The 22,646-nt window shown below is 28.4% G+C and overlaps 1 protein-coding gene and 1 long non-coding RNA gene across 2 annotated transcripts in view; both read left to right on the top strand.

Moving 5' to 3' along the window:
- The window catches only part of LOC113376583, a 97,758-nt gene extending 77,337 nt beyond the window's left edge, over positions 1-20,421 (top strand). The window contains exons 3-4 of the long non-coding RNA XR_003367044.1: positions 20,122-20,213; positions 20,278-20,421. This is a non-coding gene — a long non-coding RNA (uncharacterized LOC113376583). The remainder of the gene's footprint in view (positions 1-20,121; positions 20,214-20,277) is intronic.
- A 1,905-nt stretch (positions 20,422-22,326) lies between these two features.
- The window catches only part of LOC113376521 (sex determination protein fruitless-like), a 30,142-nt gene continuing 29,822 nt past the window's right edge, over positions 22,327-22,646 (top strand). Inside the window, exon 1 of the mRNA XM_026616469.1 lies at positions 22,327-22,427. The gene's annotated coding sequence lies outside the window, so the exon portion shown is untranslated. The remainder of the gene's footprint in view (positions 22,428-22,646) is intronic.

The raw sequence follows: 22,646 nt of genomic DNA on the forward strand, positions 1-22,646 counted from the left end.
GGTAAGAATGAAATCCTAAGATCAAACATTTTCTTGAACGAAATTTTAGTAGCTAAGCTTGCAGAGCTTTCACATTTTAGATTGTGGACGAAATGTAACTTAATTACTATGCGGAAATCGAGTCAGTCTTTATCAGGAATCATAACAACAACAGATTTACCTATCATGTCGACTATTATAACTGATCCGAATTTAATACAGTTTTATACTTTTATGAAGAGTTTATTTTTAATTAATAAATTTCCACAACTATCATTGCATTTGCAAAAATGTTACTTGAAAAAAAAAAACTTCTTTGGTTGGCACTATACGTGTTAATACGTCCAAATCTAAGCAAAATACCTAAAATTGCGGCAGCCTAAAAAGATTCAAAGAATGACAAAGTTTTTTACACAATTGTTTTGATCTAAGAATTGTACCTTGACAATTGATAGAAGCAATCTTTATTAAAAAGTTTTACTACTAATTACAAAGTATTAACTAACTTATTATAGTAATATAATGAAAAACTAGTGGGGTGTATGGCATCGTGCCTTAAGGCAAATTGCTGGAACTTCCCGTACCGTAACGAAATGTTCGAGGAATACTGAATGTTTTCAGATTATTATTAATATTGTAACATTGTCTAATATTTATAAGAATTATATAAACTAAATTGCAAAATTGAAATTATTTGTTTAAAGTATATTAGAACTATAGTCAGAATTATAAATAAAATCTGAATTATTTTCGAAATACAATTTTTTTTTTTTGAAAAAAAAAAGTTGAAACAAAATTTTTTTTCCAAAATCAATTATTTTGTTAAGACAAGCAGAAATTTCTTTGAATCATTCAAATCGGACGCTTAGTTCTCACAAAAACTGCCATTTTTTAAACATTTAACCTCCGTATCTTTGAAATGGCTGGGCCTGCCTTTGCCAAAAACTAATAAATGCTTCTCCCAATCATTGAATTGAATGTTTTTTTAGATAATTCAAATCGGATGCTCCGTTCTCTCAAAAACTCGATTTCTATTTTCTGCACTCTTTGCTCTTTATCTACGTAACTGCTGGACCTGCCTTTGCCAAAAACTAATCAGCACATCTCCCTATCAATAGGAATCGAATGTTTTTTGAACCATTCAAATCGGTTGATCCGTATGCCTGAAAACGTGACTGGAAATTTGTATCCATACATACATACATACACACACATCCATTTTTTCTGAGGTATGCCAAAATGTTCAGATGTCCTTCAAAACGTCGAGAAATGTAAAAATTTTCAATTTCGTTTTTCGACCCATTACAATAACTTACCCAACGGGAAGTTAAAAATATTATAATAGCACCGAATATGGCTTTGATGTACTTGACAATAAGGTAAAAAAATGTATTTTATAATTTTTTGATAATCATTTTATTTAGATTAGCTTATAACTATGTTTTTCCAAAAACTTCCAACTTCTTGCACGAGTCAAATTGGCTTACTTCAAAAAAAAATAGCCATATAACCAACATCAGCAAATCTAGTTGAAGAGGTTCGTATGACGAGTGACAAATTAGAAGTAAACTATAGGACTCCCGACAAATTGTATTTTCTCCAAAGTGAAGATCCAAAATGTTTCCCATAACGCGCGTTCCTATTGAGGTGACCATATTATTTTGCATGAAATCCGGGACGGATTATAATGTGTGCGAGAGCGTGGGGGGGGGGAGTGTTGGTAAGCTAACAAATTATATACACATTTTTTCGGTTTAAATTTTCTAGTTGAAATATATTTAAAAAAAATATTGGCATTCAAAACATTTTTGAAAATCTGGGACAATCCGAGACAATACACCTAAAACCGGGACAAATGTTGCTTTTAGAAAAAGCCGGGAGGCAAGGCGGAAAATCGGGACTGTCCCACCAATCCGGGACGTATCGTCACCTTACTATTAATGAACGCTCGTTCTAGAACAAATGACGTTGGCTAAGCCTGGTGTTGGCGCACTAATGAACAGGAATTGATTATTTTCCCATATAAACAGTCGTCGATCGGAACAAAATCCGTTCTTAGTTAAAAACGTATATTTTACATGACGCGCGTTACGCGGTTGACGGATAGCTTTGTGCGCTCATAAAACGGTAATTGCATTAAAGTATAATATATTCCCGCCGCGGTCACACAATCACACAATCTGAGTGCATTGTGCATAAGGTCATTTTTATTCCGCGTGCACATCTGCACATCTGCACACACAAAACCTATGCTGATGCACCTCTCTAGTCTTCGATAATTGTGTTTCACAATTAGCGACGGACACAGTCGTAGTTTAATCATGTTTTCGGTCGAAACGATATGTTTGACTTACAATTAGTCGAGTCCGCCGGAGTTCCATATCGTTCGTTTCCACGGGATGAGACAACAACGACACCTGGAAAACAAAATGATTACAATAGACAATTAGATTTTCGAATCGTTACGTGGACCCCGTTAATTAAAATATTAGAGGAACGGTGACAAATATTGAGTTGGATCCGTAACCCATCGTTCCTCTATTATTCTGAACGTATATCATATTGAGTGTAATGGACCATGGGATATCATAATTGCCTGGTTGCGACTCTTTGTGGTGAATATTGTCTTTAGCAAATTGCCTTCATTCATCACATTTTCTGGTTGACTAATGTCGTATGTCTTCTCAATTTTTCGAGTCATTCTAAAACATAAGTAACACTAAGTAAGACACTAAGTAAGATACGTGGAAAAAGTATATGTATGCATTAGAGATGGGCTTATCATATCCGAAGCCGGATCGGCTAGGATTTGACTCCGCTTCAGAGAGGAGTTATATCCACTTAACAACTCCACAACTCCGACAACTTTGAAACATAATACGTGATACAAATGTGTTCTCCAATGTGTTGTTAACATATCTAAGGATTTATTAAGACTTTGGAAATAGTTTACAAATAATTCAAACATTTTTGTTCATTTTATTATAATAATTACTACTTTATGCATTTCAATATGCATACAAATCTCAAATTGACAAAAACTTGGGAATCAAAATCATTATGAGTTTTACAGTTTATTTTTATATGAAAATAATGCAGTGAACCTTATATATAAAATAAGAACAAATCTTTATATATAATATTTTTCACAAAATAATAATACCTCACATTCTTTTATTATTTCCTTTTCGAGGATTAATTATACATCAGGTAGTTTGATAAGCATACTATTACTGTTACACAATTATAAAATCATAATTGTGTAAAAGTTAGAATATAATACTAAATATTTTTAGCTGGTTGTATACCATTGAAAGAGCTCGTTCACGGACAAACATTATCGTATACAGAATATAGAATACAAAATAGCATTATTTTGAGACATTATATACCTGGGAAGTCCTAAAACTGGCTGTGAGACGAGAAAAGGACCACTTCTTTCGACACAAATCTTCGTATTAGTAAAAAATCTCAAGCAAATATCTATGTTAACAGATTTAGTACCAGTTTAGGGAAGTCGGATATGACAAATCCTGTGAGACAACTCCACTCGGATTCACTCCGAGGGAGGAGTTGTATCGGAGTGGTAACTCTGGAGTGAGTTACCCATCTCTATGTATACATATGTAGGTTTGTGTGTATATGTATGTATGTGAACCGAAATCTTACATTTTGTCGATTTTTGTCAAAAGCTATTGAAAATTGATTGAAACTCGTTATAAGGACTCACGTTAATTACTTTTGCTCAATGATCGGCCAATCCATGACTTTATAGTTAGCTGATAAGTGCAAAATTTTTCATCCACATTTTCTATAATAATCCTGAACCGATTTGGAAAATTCAAAAACTGATCGAACAATATCAAGTATGAATCGTCCTGGTTAGTTTTTGGTTAAAATCATCATAGACTTAACCCTAGATATACTACTTCAGTCAAAATGACTGGACTGATGTTTAATTACCGTTATATGTTACATTTTTTTCTACTTGTCTTATTTTGTGGTAAACAAATTCAAAACTAGTTGGTATTGGTATTTTGCCTTCGATCAAAGGTCTAATTTTTAGCTCGACTTGTCGTAGAGCCGTAATATTTTAGTATGATCTACAAGACTATGGTATCTACCGTCAAAAAAAAATCATATAAATCGTCGATTTTTTTTTTAACTTCATTACAAGAAAATGGTCCGGCCGATCTTTACCAAAAACTAATCAGCACGATTCCCAACCAATATCTTTCGAACGGTTTTTAAATTTTCAGAATCGATTCAGAATTGCGGGCTAAAACGTAGACGGAAAATTTTTCACTTTTCTGCGATATACAAAGAAACGGCTCGGCCGATCGTCACACTGAAACGCTAGTCTTTCTCAAGATACATCGAATGGCTTTTAAATTTTTGAAATCGGTCCAGCCGTTTGGGAGAAAACGTCGATTTACGACAAAAAATCTCACACGCTCTCACACACACACACATACTTTTTCCAAATTTGGTCTCATTTGATTCAGAATGGCTTGAAACGTCGAGAAAACATAAAATTAGCGAGTCAGATAATGATGAAAACATAAACTTCTCCTTCGGGTTAATAAATCTACTTGCTTATTTGTAAACATATTAATTTTGTGACTTACACATAGGTGTTTGGCATTTGATGTGCTTAACTTTACATTTTTCAAACTTCAAAAAAATCCTTTTGTATATACGGAATGGAACAAATAAATTTGTTCTGAAGCGAACAAAAAGAAGAAAAAGGATTTTTTTTATAAAATAAACCGTATAAATAATTAGTGGAATAAGTTAAACTGTTATAAATCCTTTACAATCTGGGCCAGCTCCAGACATTAGTAGGAATTAGTTTTGATGCACTATGGTCTAATTGTTCTACACTAATCCAAGATGGTCAGGGCATCATCACACAAAATTGCCCATGCCAGAGTTAAAAATATAACATTGTTCCATTTCCATTACCTTTCTATGTCGGTGCACTTGAGCCCATAATCGTCCGATAGAGAACCTAGCCCAGGGCAGATCGATTTGAAGTCATCTCGAGGATCATTAGTTCTGTGCCTGGAGCAGATAACGATTGACACCATCCTGCGCGGTTGGCCGATTTCAATGTTCAGATAATTATCAATCAATAGGCCTTTTCAGACATTTAATCGCTAAAACACGAGACCTACACCAAAATACAAATTTTGTCAAAATATTTATTGGCTGAAAATTTTTAACTTAAAGATGATTTGAACAATTTATACAGAAAGTATGAAGTGAGATCGCATACTGAGTGTTCTGCAAAAATATATATTTATTAAATGTATTTGTATCGACTTTATCCCTTGTTAACATACATATTTTAAGTATTTAATCTAATAATAAGTCGATTGAAAATTCCGTGTCAAACGCTATAAATTTTTTATAATTGAGAAGAAAACCTTTTTTAATATACAAACAACAGATTAAAACTAACGCAAGGTTTTTTCTAAGAATCTAATATTTTTGTATTGCAACTTGCAGCAATTGTCGTTTAATTATTTTTGTACAAATATTCTTAATATCTCATTTATATTAACCGAATAATTTAAATAGGTACAAGTGGCATTTGCGTTTGTGCCTAACTAGGTTCAACAAAAATTTATTGAATTTTCGGAAAAGAAAGAAATTTTCTTCGCTTTTTGCTGAAAACTAATCTGAAAAATGGGGTTTGCAATTGATATTTTTCAAATAAAGATAGAATCTGTAATTGTACTAATCGTGTTAAATTAATGCTATTTAAGTTATTTATTTAATACATTACATTCTACCTCATCTTCTCAAAATATACTTTTATTCAAGTGTAGACGTCAACGGTGATCAGTACAAAACACAAAACGAAATATTACGGTATATGTTCCAAGAGCGAAACCCATTATTTCAATCCTTTGTGGTTGTTTATAATAAGTCTAGGTCTTTTACAAAAACTAGTACAACCATGGATCCCAACTGATATTGTACGAACAGCTTTTGAATTTTTCATCGAGTTTCATCAAATGGCTTTTAAATTTTTTAAATCAGTGCAGCTTTTTTTTGAAAAAACGTCGACGAAAGGTCAGTTTTGAATCACAGACACACTTGCTTTTTCTAATTTTGGTATCAAACGAATTAGAACGACTTGAAACATCGAGTAATCATAAATTAGTGTAAAAGTATTTTTTTTGCGAAAACATGTACTTCTCCTTCGGTGAGTTAAAAATTAAGAGAGATTTTAAAAAGTAAAGCATATCAACAGAATCGTATGCGATGGTAATAAAACAGAATTCGAACGAATTTATATCTAGGATTGTTTCTGTTTGAAAATCTTGTAAACATACTTTGAACTATATAATTAGCACACATTTTTGCTTAGATCATTTTAAATAGAATTAATAATAACTGGAAACTATTATGATCGATCAAGTTTTATGACCGCCAGCCTTTAAAATATATAGGGTAAGGGTAAGGTTGCTCTAAGGAAATAATGCTATAATTTTTAGTGCATTTAAATTAGAAGAAAATCTTTGGCGAAAATTGAATTTGTTTTTAGTTGGTTTTTGATTAACAATTATTAATGTTTTTTATTAAAATGCGTATTATACATTTTTCAAAAATGTGCTTTTCCCGTTGCGGCTGGTCGCCTTAGTTGTACCCCCTATAGTCTTTTGTTAGTCATACCTACTTATTAAAGTACTGTAAAGAATTCATTATCAGATCAACTTCTTTAGTTATTAGTTACTAAGTCAAACACAATTATTAAAATAAAACCTAAAGTAAAATAATAATCCCAAAAAGAGTCCAATGCATGTACAATTGGGCGATGGAACTGTTCATGAAGATAAAGACGGTATTGGTTACATTCACTTGGTGAATTCAAATTTGAGCAAAATAGGAATTGTTTTATAAAGAAAGCAGTTTTCCTATCGTTGAAAAAACGACAATCGAATCGATTTTTTTGTCACATTTTTTTTTTGTTATGCTGTTCATAGTGTAGTGTAGTTTACAAAAAAACGGCAGTTTGACACTTGGTTTGCTAAATTACGTTCTAGAGATTTGTCACTTTACAATGAAAAACGATATAACATTAATAAATTTTACCATTTGAATATATATAAACGATTGTCAAAGGAGTAACATAAGTAAATTTTAATAAGAAAAAAATCTGAATCACATTATTGTCGTAAAGGGCTACAACTAACAAGTGAAATGTTAGTTTTCAGTCATTGTCAGAATAAAGCTTTCTAACATCTTATGAAAGAAAACAAGATCATACTACATTATTTTTCAGTTTATTATGAAAGTAATTCGATATATAACTGTAATATGATGTTTGGGGCTACCCATATCTACTATTATATCTACTATTTATAAATTTTACATATTTGTGTAGCATATGTAACAAATTAATAATTATTATAATATTTACCCAAATAGATAAAATAAATAAAAAAAATTATTCTTGCGGGATTCGAACTGGCGAATATGAGCAAACCACTCGGCTATCTAGACAGAGCGCAACGCGCGTAGATATAGGGCTTAGCGCGTTTTTCGCAGCTTTAATCAATTTTTATTTAATTTTTATACTTAAACCGCTTCTCATAGAACTCTAATATTTAAAGGTGTTCGGTTTGACAATCAACTCTACAACCATGCGAAGTTTCATCAAAATCCCAGAAGAGTAAACCTGATGGTTACCTTGTGAGTCTAAAATGTTAGTAGAAACTTCACAAATTACTTACTTTTTGATTATTTCTGTTTCACAAAGTCGGACAGCCTTCCAATTTTAATCATTTACCAAGTCAACTGTCAGACAAAATAGCCAGGGCCAGGTACGAAGGTGCAGTTGGACTTTCAAATCACTACTGTCCAAACCAAATGAACTACATCACAACTTATAACACGTATCAAACAAACAACTAGAGAACTATGTTTACTGAAATTCTCAGTTAATTCCTAATTATATAAATGTGTTTTTCTTACTATTTTTCTAAAATTTATCTGTCCTTTTACCTTATAGACGGGGAAAATGGCACAGCGAGATAGCAAGCATATCCAATGTCTTCTTTTTAATTTTTAAGGGATTTTACGAAATAACTACAATATTCAACCAATGCCAAATATAAATTTCATGGGCACATTTTTATGTATACAGCCTTGATCAGCAGAGATGGAATAACTATTAATTTAATTCATTTCTTGTAAAATTGCTCGTTTTAAGTGAATTAACATTTTTATTTGCATTTTTTTTAATTTTTACGTCTTTCCCAGGGTAAAGTTTCAGTTGGTCTTTTTCACCCCACCCACATGTAAAAGCTATTATAAATGTTATGTAAAAACATTTGTTGAAACTAATTTAATAAAAATAACAATACATCTTATAAAACAGTTAAATAAGGTTTACACTTACTTAAATTAAGTAATTTCTATTAAGTTATTTTAATTAAGTTAATTAAATTGATTTCATTAAGTCTTGTAGACTAAAAAATGAAAGCTCACAACCATAAAAACTAATAACGAAAGGAAACAATTTTGTCACAGATTTTCAAACATAGTTGCATCTCCTGATAGCGATACTGCTTGATTTAAGGTGATGGCTGATTACACATTTCTTCCCTCTATTTTCAAATATTAACGTTAACAAAATCTTAAATTCACCTTCTTTTGAGATCGGTCATGGACCTTTTTACGCGCGGACCTTTAAGCCCTGCTCTACCTTATAGCCATGGTACGACTTATGCGGTAGTACGACTTGAGAAACCTGACCCTATATATATATGTAATATATATATATATATATATATATATATATATATATATATATATATATATAGCTATGAGATAGAATATACTGTATATATCTATATATATATATGTAATATATATATATATATATATATATATATATATATATATATATATATATATATATATATATATATTACATATATATATATAGATATATACAGTATATTCTATCTCATAGCGATCTGACCTGTTAATAAATTCTCGAGATTTCGCGCAAGAAAAAGACGAACGTACACGTGCGCACACATACATATGAAAATCTCAAAATGTAAAGATTTAAATAACTTTATCGGAAAATTCCGAATAATATTTTAAAAATGATAAATAAACTAAAAACTTAAATCAACAAACTTAATACTTCTGATTATTTACTATATCTGCTTTCAAACTGTAGCGATACTGCACTTCGTAAACAACACTGTTGCAATCTTATTATATGATTTATTTCTACCAGTAAACACGTAGATTATATTACATTTAAAAATACATTATTTTTCATCTATTTTAACATTTGTCATATAATGGACTAAATGAGAAAAAGATCATCTTTTATGGCATTTTTTCGTATATATTTCTTTATTATTCATAAGCATTGTCAGTTTATTTGTTTTTAACATATTTTTTTTAATACGTTTAAAATCAATTATGTAATAAAAAGATTATTTAATTACTTAATTTATAAAAAAAATTGATATAACCTCTGCCAGTAATAAAAATGCTCATTTTGATTTTAACATTTTTAAATAGTGTGATTTTTTTATTTGTTTTAGTTTTGATTTACATGTGTTGTAATTTGAATAAATGATCCGTTTAATTAACAATTTAGCATTCAATTAATCACTTCAATTAATATTCAGTTAATTAACCGTTGTCATTTCCGTAATTTAAATTATATGAGATATTTTTCAAAACCATTATATAATTGATGTTATGTAAAAATCGCAAGAACTTGGACAAGCGCGGATACGAGAAAGGTCACATTGCTTATAATGCTATATATATATATATATATATATATATATATATATATATATATATATATGTCATATATATCATCAAAATTCATTTTAGAAGTATGGTTTCTTCAGCAAAGTATCTTATTTTGATCCCTGGTATCCGAAAATCATATGTGCCAAAGTGACCTTTAAATTGACCCGCCCTAAGTGACCTTTAATAATCCGTCGATCCATATATAATAACTTTTTTCAGGTATCAGGTGGTGATAAATAAGTCGAATAAACAAAAACTTCTTAAACAGGAATTCATTCAGATAATAAAATAGACTAAAATATATTTGGTAAATAAACTAAAGTTTCTTAAAATAATTTTAATAGATCCATATGTTTCCTATTGTGAAAACCAAACCAATTATATCACAACAAATAACATAACTCGAACAAACAATATTTTACTATATTCAGTAAAAATCCTATCTAATCAATCCTTGTAGATTTTTTTTACTGCTTTTCAAAAATTTGATACGTGTTTCTTTTTACCCCATAGGCGGGGTAATATGAGACAGTGCACAATGATCTAATTTGACTTTTAGTAATTATATTGTAAAAACCAAACTAATTATATTTACAATTATAGTTACAACAAGTAACATATTTTACATAAACAACTATCTGACTATATTCAGTAAAACTCTCAGCTAATTCATCATTGTAGAAGGGGTTTTTTGCTACTTTTTAAAAAAAAATTAATCTGGGACTGTCTCATTCTTAATTTTAAGGCATTTTACGAAATATAATAGTTACATTATTTAACCAATGTAAAATATAAATTTTCGGTACATTTTTTACTGAAATAACGATGTATATAACCTTGATCTGGTATTTTGTCAGAAATAATTATCAGCAGAATTAGAATGACTGTTTAGTTAACATATCTCTTGTAATATCACCCTTTATCTTAACTAACTCTCTTATTTCCTATTTTCTTATTGTTTATATCTTTGCCAGAGTAAAGGTTCTGGCCCTTTTTACTTCACCCACATGTAAGCTTTTATAGAGTTTATATATAAATAACTGTTGAATCTAACTTAAAATTAACAATACATCTTATAAAACAAATAAATTACGCATACTTAAAAATCATTAAGGTAGTAAACTAAACAACAGTGCTCACAAAAGAACTAACTAACAATGAAAAAAAAATACTTTTGTTATAGATTTTCAAATATTGCCGTTCATTTTCTGATAAGCAACGTTGTAAAAATCTGATTATACATCTTTTTTCCTCTACTTTTAAATTCAAAAAAAATTAACTTCACTTGTTTTTGAGATATCGGTGGTGGATCTTTTTACCCGCGGACCTTACGTCCTGCTTTACCTTACTTATATATTTCATATTATAATATGAATAATATCCTATTAATTGGTTATGCATTTTATATTATAGTATAAAAGGGTACGTTTTATCATTTTACTAAACTTAAATTAAAAAAAAAAAAATAGAAAAGTTAAAAATTGTGTTTGTTATTAAATCGATAAAGCTTCCAATCATGTGTGCACTTGCCACATGTCAATCAAGCTAACAAAAACAATATTCTGCCATTATTTTTCTAACAAAAGATTTTACATTTTGTAATTATTTTCATATTTATTAAAGTTTATTACGCACAGTTTTTTATTAAATATATCTTATATATAAAAAGCTTCTGTAATGATGTATGAATTGACACTCCTCCTAAACCGTTATTCGGATTTTAATAAATCTTATTAGAGTTTGTCGAGGAAAATTTTTAAGATGTGGGGAATTAAAAAAATTAAAACTATAGTAATATTGCAGAAATAAGTGGAAAAAATTGCAAAAAACAGCATATCATTGTATGAAATTCAAAACATTTTGACACATGAGAACTGTCATCTGCCAAAAATGTCGATTCACTAAAAACTTGAATTTAGTTTAAGCTAACCTTAAGCAACATTAGTATATAATATCCACATTCATGATTATAAAAAAGAAAAATGTTATATTTACAATATTATTGCCGAAAACCAGCTTAGATGTGCCAGGAATTAAAACAATATAAGATACAGTATTTGTTTGGCAGTAGGAAATATATAACTTAGTTTAATAAATAACACAATACGTCCAAAATTGCATACACATTATTTTTTTAAACTTATGTATGTTGTATTTTGCTTTTCTTTGCTAAATTATTTAAATACAAAATCATTTCTTCAATCACTTATTGAAAAAATGAATTTTGTCTCGTGTGTCAAAAATTCATTTGCTTCATCATGATCTTAGATTGAACAGTGCCATATAAACCAGATTTTACAAATTAGTTCACCTAAGATTTTAACTAAAGTAATAATGTTTATTAAATTATTAGTAAGAAAAATGTAATTCAGAAATTGTAATTGCAAAAAGCAACTAATATAGGGTACGCAATTATGAAAATTATAGACTATTACTCACTTTCTAAATTTCTTAAACTGATAAAAAACTGCAGTTTCCAATACGTATATAGGTTATGCTGAAGTCATAAATGGAAGAACATTAAATTGAATATTAACTAGTGGGGCGCATGGCATCGTGCCTCAAGACAAATTGCTGGAACTTTCCGTACCAAAAATTTTTTTTTAAAAGATTAACATTTTGGAAAAAAATTACTCTCAAAAATCTAACTATAAATTTTTCTGGACTGAACTTTTTTTTCAAAGCAATCGTACTGCTTTAACTGCATAGAGACGAAATATAGAAGTGTGTAAGCGCCGCGCCGCGCCGCCGTCTAACGGATAAGCATTGGTACGGAACCCATAGGAATGTAAACAAAATTTATACTTATTGTTAAAATGTTTACAAAATATCTGATAATTTGATGTGCATGTGTTTAATGATAATTTTTGACCGCCTGATGGCATTTTTTTTTACTTTTTGCACTAGATCTCCGAAATCGCTAGACCTGCCTTCATGAAAATTTGATCAGTTCTTCATCTTGTTAATACAAGTAAAATTCAAATCGGTTTTTTGAATTATTCAAATCGGATGCTCCGTTCTCTTAAAAACTGAGTTACCGTTTTTGGCACTTTTTGCCCCATATCTTTGGAACGGCTAGACCTGCCTTCGCCAAAAACTAATCAGCATGTCTCCTTATCAATACAAATCGAATGTTTTTTGAATTATTCAAATCGCTTCATCCATGTTCCCGAAATCGTCGACGAAAATTTGTATCCGCACACACATACACACACACACACATACATCCATTTTTTCTAAGGTATGCCAAAATATTCAGAAACATCTGAAACGTAAAGATATATAAAATTTTTCATTTTCGATGTTTTTGCGATTACTATAACTTACCCTACGGGAAGTTAAAAAGTATAGGATAGGATATTAAAAAATTTGGAACTTAAATTGTAGACGTGGGCACAGGACAACGTCTATCGGGTCATCTAGTATATATAGGTATGTATATAGGTATATATATATATATATATATATATATGTGTGTGTATAAATCATAGAAAAATGTTCTGGCCTGCGGCACGTCCGCGAGCCAAGTTAAATACGTTCTCGTTTGAAGGAGATTCATCGCGGCAGATTTCTATACATGTACATATATCGTAGCCCTTAATGCCCTTTTAACCACTAATCGTTTCGTAAAAATATGATCGTTCGCGCCCTGCGCTCGTCATATCGAGACCGAGACAAAGGGCGAAATGAGATTAATGGCATAGCAACATAACATCAATGAAAATCGTTCGACGCCGTTCGAATGCCGCGCAAATGCGTGCGACCGATGATACGGACACGGCGGGAGCATCGTAATTGCATTTCTATTGCATCTGCCGCGGCGATGCGAACGAGCGATCGGTCGCCTCCTCTCCGCGATACTGAATGAAACCTGTGGAAAGTGCATGCGCATTCGGTGCAGCGGCAGCGCGGGATTTTATTACTGCACCGACGAAAACGACCAAAAGCTTAACACAAAAGCTCAACTTTTGAAAGCGACATTTATGTATTTTTTTATTCATAAGCAAATCATTATATTAATTACCTCATTACCCTCAACATATCAGTGTACTCAATAAATTTATATATAAATCACTCATTCTTTAAAATCAAATTTTCAGCTTGTGGTACATGGCATTTTGTCTTAAAAGAAATTGCTAGAACTCTCCGTACTTTGAATTTTTTTTTTAATTACAAATATTTGAAGAAAACGACTTTTTTTGAATTTTTTTTTTTTTTTTTTTGTAAATTTTGCAACCCATTCATGTCGGTTGAACCATACTGTGAAAAATACCGAGAACGTTTGTCTAAACTAGTTAAATGAACCTTATTTGAACATTATAAATCTTGGTACGGGATCTATAGAAATTGAAACAAATTTTGCACTTATTAATAAAATTTATATAAGAATGTTTGATAATTTTGATGTGTATATGTCTACTTATTATTTATGAACGCAAATGTCATTTTTTTAACGTTTTTCCTAGATCTTCGAAAGCGTTGAACATGCTTTCTGAAAATAACAATTTCTTTATTTTGTCAACACAAGTACAATGTCTTTTAATTAATACAAACCGAACGCTTCGTTCTCTAAAAACTGAATTGCAATTTTTGGAACTTCTTGTCTCTTATCTTCGAAACGGCTGGACCTGCCTATGTCAAAAACTAATCAGCATTTCTCCTCATTAATAGCAGAAAAAATTGATGTGTGTGTATGTGTGCGTAGTCATGTGTGGATACAAATTTTCGTCTACGATTTGAATGATTCGAAAAACAATCACTTGCTATTGATGGGAATTCTCATCTCAATTCTTAGGACGTGCTGATTAGTTTATGGCATAGGCAGGTTCAGCCGTTTGGAAGATACGAAGCGAATGGTGTAAAAAAAAACAATTTTCAGACAACAGAATTTGGGAAAACATATCCAATGGTTTCGGAGATATATCAAAAAATCTTTAAAGTACAGAGAACACATCTGGAACTTGTAAAATTATTATAATTTTACAACACAGTATAAGCCGAGATTTTTCGTTTAAGTATATATCGCTTTTGTCTCTACTGCTCTCAATATTGTTTGAATATGTAAAATAAATAGAATTTTGTGTTGCTTTAGTATTCACCATAAATTAGGAATAATATTGTGAAAATATGTAAAATGCGATAATTTAATTTAATACGCACTAGGCAAAGCTCAACTTCAACACGAAAAAACTTAATATTTTCCAAGCACTTTGAATTTCTTTTCTAAATATGTGTATTATATGTAGTATATAAACTTGCATATTTTATTTATAGCTTCTCAAGCAAATTCAATAATATATCATACTCTTTATTAGTTAAAATGATTTTATATAAATATACTAAATATACGATATGAGAATTCTAAACTGTGATAAGCGTTCAGAAAAATAAACACAAAATCTTACTGGAAAGAGCATTTTTTGAATTGATTTATAAATTGACTTTTTTAACTAATTGGCATTATTGATAAAAATCTTTCATAGAATGCAATCTAGTTAGCATTAAAATTTCATTCTATACGTTATTTGCAAATATTCTTTTGTTTACAAAGGATGTCTATTATACTACTTATTGTTGAAATTGCCAATGAAATGAAACCGTAAATTTTAATAATAATTTGAATACAATCAATAAAAATATATTATTCATTATATAATATACTATTAAAATTTTTGACAAAAAAATTATATGAATTTGTAACATCTAACTAATTAACCATTTTATGCACTTTCATGTCATAACTCCGAAATTCCTGGATCTGCCTTTGGTAAAAGAAAATTTGTAACATTTTCAGTATATGATCGAGTTTTTTTATAAGTTTGTGCGCATTTTTATAAACATAATTGATTATATCAATCGGTTAATGTGTACATAAAAACGGTAAAAATTTTGGTATAATTTCAAATTATGTTAAAATTGGCTGGGAAAAAATTTTAAAACTGAAAAAAGTCGTCAATTTGGATGAACAAATGTAGACGCAATTTTTAATTTTGAAGTAAAATATTTTACCAAAGTGTCATTTTTCTTGTGTGGAGGTGATAAAAATCCTTTGAAAAAGAGTCTGTACCGAGTACATAATGGCATAATGCAAACCCTCCCACTGCCCCGCTCCGCAGTGGAAACAAGGATTCACGCTGAAACAGAATGAGATCGCAAGTCTCTTCTATGGTGGTGGCGATCCGATGACCAAAATATGAAGTGACAATCTGATTAGTTCGTCGTGCATCCCTTCGGCAAACGCAGTGTTAAACATATCTCTTAAGCAGTGAATTGATTGATCGAATAATATAAATTTTTGGCTGAAACACCACTTCTAGGAAGTTTCCTAACCCTATTTTCTTGCGTTGCGACCTGTGTTTTCGAACTACGTCAGCGCACCGTGTTTCCTTGCCGCCGTTCATACGCACGTGCTTTGTGAATATTGTAATATATTACAGCAGCAGGTTCGTTATATACAAATTTACACTTATACATGTTGTATTTACATGGAACTTTGAGTACATGGATTCGTGTATACATGTTCTATGTTTCTTTGTAGTTGTGGGTCTTTCGATATATTGGTTAGAAATATCTGAATTTTCTTGTTACCAAGCGCGTGGTGCAATTCCTGTTAAAAATAACTAAGGAACTGAGGTTCATGTATTGAATAGCCCGCGCTTTGAGCTTTTTCTTACACTATTTTTTAGCAAACATAATTTTAACTCACTTTAGTTTTAAACTGATATAACATATTAAAAAACCGCTAAATTTAATTTTTCTATTGCAAAAAATATCCGTTTACATAAATTTTGTGTTATAAGTAGCAAATTGCTTTTATCCATTTGTCTATTATAAATTTATATCATTATATTAAACTCATTATATTTTCTATTGTATAAAGTTGTTTGCTATATTTCTCACAAATTTGATGTTATTAATTGTAATTTAAAGTAACAAAATGATTTTATCATTAGTCTAATATAAAATTGTATCATCAAATTAAAATCTTTTTCTTGTATAAAAATCTTTGTTACATTTTTCTATTTTAAAATCCTTCTATTGCATGAAAACCTTCGTTATTTTTTTTTATAAATTTTTTGGTATAAATGGGAAATTAATATCCATTACAAAATTTTATCTTAAAATTAAATTCTTCTATTACATAAAAATCTCCGTTACATATTTTCGAAAATCTAATTTTGATAATTGTATTATATGTTATATTTTATGTTATGTATTTATCTATTATAAAATTACAAATTAAATTAAATTCTTTGATTTTTAAATCTATTTTCTAAAATCTTTTTTATTTTTTACAACTTTTGTGTTATAAATTGTGATTTATTAGCAACAAAATGATTTTATCATTAGTCTATTATAAAATTATTTCATTAAATTAAAATATTTTATTGTAGAAAAATCTTAGTCATATTTTTTTTTCAAATTATATGTTATAAATGGCAAATATAAGTTCTACGTCTACTATAAAATTGACGTTAAATTAAATTCTTTTATTGCATAAAAGTCTTTGTTATTATTTTTTTTTTTAATTTTTTGTTATAAAAGAAAATTATAAAAAAAGCTTTTATCCATTTATCCATTACAAAATTATATCTTAAAATTAAATTCTTCAATTTTATAAACATCTCCGTTACATATTTTTGAAAATTTATTGTTAATAATTGTATTTTATGTTTTTTTTTAATTTCATGTTATAAATGGCAAATATAAATTCTAAGCCTATTATAAAATTGTCCTTAAATTAAATTCTTCTATTGCATGAAAACCTTCGTTTTTTTTTTACAAATTGTTTGTTATAAAGGAAAATTATAAAAAGTAAAAAGCTTTTATCCATTTATCCATTACAAAATTATATCTTAAAATTAAATTCTTGTATTGCATAAAAATCTTCGTTACATATTTATGAAAATTTCATGTTAATAATTGTATTTTATGTTTTTTTTTAATTTTATGTCGTTAAATTAAATTGTTTCTATTGCATGAAAACCTTCGTTATTTTTTTACAAATTTTTCGTTATAAAGGAAAATTATAAAAAGAAAAGATTTTTTATTCATTTATTCATTACAAAATAATATCTTAAAATTAAATTCTTCTATTACATAAAAATCTCCCCTGCATATTTTTGAAAATTTTATGTTAATAATTGTATTTTGTTATAAATTGTGAGTTATAACTGTATTTAGCATTTTTATTTATGTTATAAATTGTAATTTTAAAGTAGCAAATTGCTTTCATCCATTTGCCTATTATAAAATTAGGGCGTCAAATTAAATTGTTCTTTTGCATAAAAAACTTTACTTTTTTAATAAAACTTAAATTTTATTTTTTTTATAAATTTTGAGTTATAAATGGCAAATTATAAGTATAGCAAATTGCTTTTATCTCTTTGTCGATTATAAAATTATGGCTTTAAATTAAATTTTTATATTGCTTAAAAATCTTTGCTACATTTTTTACAGATTTTATGTATATATAATTATATTTTATAAGTAGCAATCTGATTTTATCTATTTGTCTGTTATAAAATTATATCGTTAAATTACACTCTTTTGGATTAATATCTACATAATATTTTTTGCAAAGTTTGTTTTGTAAAATATACTTTATAAGTAACAAAATACTTTTATATATTAGCTTATAGGAAAATTATATCATTAAATTAAATTCTTCTATTGCATAAAAATCTCCGTTACATTTAAAACATTTGTGTTGTAATTAGTAAATTATAATTAGCAAATTGCCTTTTGCCAAAATTATATCTATCATTAAAGTAAATTGTTTTATTGCATAAAAATTAATGAACTAATTTTTATAAATATCATTTTTTGATTCAATAATAACATAATTCTTTCATTCATTAGTTTATTATAACATTATATCTTTTAATTATAATTATAAAATAATTATACTAAAAATAAATATAAATCTCCTATACTAAAAATAAAATTAAATCTCCGCTACGTTATATTATAAATTGTAATTTATAACGTAATTAGCAAAAAATTAAATTCATTATAATGTAAGTAGCAAATTGATTTTATGATTTGTCTATTATAAAATTATATCATTTAATTAAATTCTTGATTTTATTCATTTGTCTATTATAAGATTATGGCGTTAAATTTAATTCTTCTATTGCATGAAAATCTTAATTACATTTTTTACAAATTTTATGTTTTAACTTTTATGTAATTCATAGGCAGCAAAATAATTTTATCTATTAGTCCATTTTATAATTATATCATTAAATTAAGAGTAATTTTTTTTTAAAACCTATAGGCTAGATAAAAAGGGACAACAATCGGCAATCAGATGCAATGTCTTATTTAAGGGATTTTATAAAATAACACATTTTTTACAAAGATTACACCGTATATAACCTTGATTTGGTATTTCGTGAATAATATTCATCAGCAAAGATAAAATAACTATTAACTTAATTTTTTCCTTGTAAAATTTCTTTAACTTAATATACTTTCATTCTTCATTTTTACACTTTTGCCAGGGTAAAAGTTTTGTTGGTCTTTTTTACCTCACTCACATGTGACCTATTAGGGTAGAGCGGGGCTTAAAGGTTCCAAGGTAAAAAGACCGATATTTTAAAAACCAGAAATGTTAGGAATGTTTTAACATTGATTATAACAAAAATAAATATGAAAAATTAAATAAATAATAATTTCACCTATGCTGATGAATATTTCTGACAAAATACCAGATCAAGGTTAATTACAGTGCTATTTCTGTAAAAAAATTACCCATGAATTTTATCTTTTGCATTGATTGAATAATGTAGCTATTATTTTGTAATAACCCTTTAACATTAAAATAAAACATTGGACATGCTTGCCCCCTGGTTCTGGTTTTTATCATATAACTGCTCAAAGTCAAATAGGATCTTTGTGCCCTGCCCTATCCAATAGAGGTTATATGAAAACATCTATTGAATCTGATTTAAAAATAACAATTCCTCTTATAAAACAATCAAATAACGTGTACTTAAAAATTATATTAAGGTCTCGTAAACTAAACAACAGTGCTCACAACCAGAAAAACTAACTACGATAAAAAATACTTTTGTTAAAAATTTTCAAACATGGCCGTTTATCTACATCCGATAGCAACGTCTTAAGAGTATCACCTTTATTCATGATTACAAATCTTTTTTCCTCTGCTTTCAAATATTTCTAAAAAATACCTAACTTCACTTATTTTTTAGATACTGCTGGTGTACCTTGTTACCAGCGGATATTTTAGCCCCGCTCTACCCTGTAACATTTTATTTAATTTCAAATATTAATTTAATTATATAAAAATAATATGACGATTTTTTTTTGTTACAGGTTTTGGACACCAGCGACAAGTTGTGTGCGATTTGAACGGGGTGCAGAGCCCCGATAGCAGGACAAAGAGCCCTTTGGTGATTGAAATAAAGGTGAGAGAAATTATTGTTAACTAAATATCGAGTTTAATAATATTATTTTATCGAATATCAATAGCATCTTCAATCATCAATCAACAATTGTAGAATATTCACCAGGAGACTGTCGACAAATCAACATGAATATTTTATCTTGAATTTAAATATAGTTTGAATATTCATAACTCGTTGTAAAAGTCACATATTTAAAAACAACGTGAAATTAAAAAAGGAAATATAAAAAATAATTAAATTAATAGAAAAAAATAGAATTGTGAAAGGAAGATATACAACTGAAATGTTGAGTTCTAAAATTCAAATCAAAACAAATCATAATAAATATAAAAACTAAACTGCAAAACTAAAGTATAATATAAAAATAATAATTTTAAATTATGCAACTTTATCATCCAAAAAATGAATAAAAAGTTTTACAAACACAATCTAAAATATAAAAAAAATATCTATATTTCAACGGCCTAAAATAAAATCTATTATTATTGATTACGACCTGCTTATGAATAAAATAAATTAAATTAAACCTAATATTTTATGATTAGGCAATGCATTAAATTAAAAAAATTATAACAAGGAGATGAACTGAGATCATTTTTATTGCAATTCAGAAAAACTTTATTGTTTTATATTTTCGAGTAACTGTTTTACACCACCAATATTATGGATAATAGATCCATATTAAATTTTGCCAAAATAATTTCTCATCCAGAATACTGATGGACCGATTCTGCCGCACAACAGACCAATGTTATGGCAAGGCAATGTTATGAAGAACTTTCCATACAAAATCATTCTAAATATTGACAAAAGCCATATGGTTGCTGTGCAGTCAGCCTAGAAACCGCACAAATGTCAAAAAACGATCTTAGATAACAGGGTCTTTCTGACCCAGCTTCATAACGTACAAGTTTGTTGCAGTTTATGTGTAAAACGCCTGAATGCACAGCAAATACATGACATTTTGACAGTATTCAGTAGGATTCAGTAGCATAAAGTATGGAAGTTGAGGGTATCATGGCATTGCCATAACATTGGTCTGTTGTGCGGCAGAATCAGCTCATGAAGCAAAGTACCTTATTACTATTTTTTTTACAAAGGCGAATTTTAGATGAAGTGACTGGAACAACTGGACCTAAATCAGAGGTCCCAGGTTTGATTCCACTTCGAGCAGCCTGATTTCAAGTAGTAGTGACATCGATTTTTATTTGGAAATACAGATAGCAAAAAGCAATATGTTTCCAAGTGAAAATAGCTTTCATCCGGCATTGCTGCATCAATAAAAATTCGCCTTATTACAGTAATTATATTAATAATTCATCATACAGAGATGGGACATCTGTCTGTAGAATCGTATTAATATATCGTATAAAACTAATATTAATAGGAGTCTTAAGTTCTGATTGCTGTTCAAAATAATAATATAAAATAGTCTTTTTCAATAAATCGCGGATATGCGTTAGCCAAAAAGTTGATACGAACTTTTTATATATGATGCATTGCCAATGTATTTATGTATTGCCTAATCATTAACAAATAAAAATGTTAACAAAGAAAACTATTTTTTATATTAATATATCTATAATTTATATTTTTCTACTAAACCACTAGTAATCAGAAAATTAGAATTAAAATAATTAAATTGTATGTGACAATCTCGAGTAAAATGAAAAATTCTAATTACAATTAGTTAACTAATTAAATAAACTAAAAAATTAATAAATAAATTAATAATTAAATAAATAAATAATTAAAAATCAGTTTCTCAGAACAATCTAGCGATAACTCAAAATATTATATTATTTCGGAATTATAAAAGAAATAAATTATATTTATTATGACCTAGATCTAGATTATCATTGATGATTCAAAATGATTTAACTAAAATATTAGATATAAAAATATTATGCTCATCAATTCCGTCATCAAATCTAAATGAATAAAACATATACAAATAAAAAATTATATACAAATAAAATTTATATATTATACAAAATTTAAAGTTTGTGAGTATGAACCAATAATGAAGAATCTGTCTGCAATCAACATAAGTATTTGCGAGGATGAAAAGCGAACTTCAATCAACATTTTGAAAAATTTATTATACTTTACTTTTCAATTTAAATTTTTATTGAACATTAAAAAACAAAATGAAAATAGCCATAATATTACATCATATCAACACCAAGACGAACTCCTTGACAAAAAATGTAGGTAAGTAATTTATATCTTACAAATCAACAACGGCCAAAATTGTTGAAAACAAAGATTAGTTAGCTTAGATGAAACAAATGATATAGAAAAGACAGTTACTATTTGGGATAAATAAATATTAAGCAAAATGATGATAAGGACCCATGTGTAAAAACACTTTCATGTAAAATATCGATCTTCGTATTTTGAGAGTAAAATCATCAATTTTAGTACTTGTTA

This window comes from Ctenocephalides felis, unplaced genomic scaffold (assembly GCF_003426905.1).
Source record: "Ctenocephalides felis isolate EL2017-DRISC unplaced genomic scaffold, ASM342690v1 CF-g0.4_SCAFFOLD_01886, whole genome shotgun sequence".
NCBI classification, from domain to species: domain Eukaryota; kingdom Metazoa; phylum Arthropoda; class Insecta; order Siphonaptera; family Pulicidae; genus Ctenocephalides; species Ctenocephalides felis.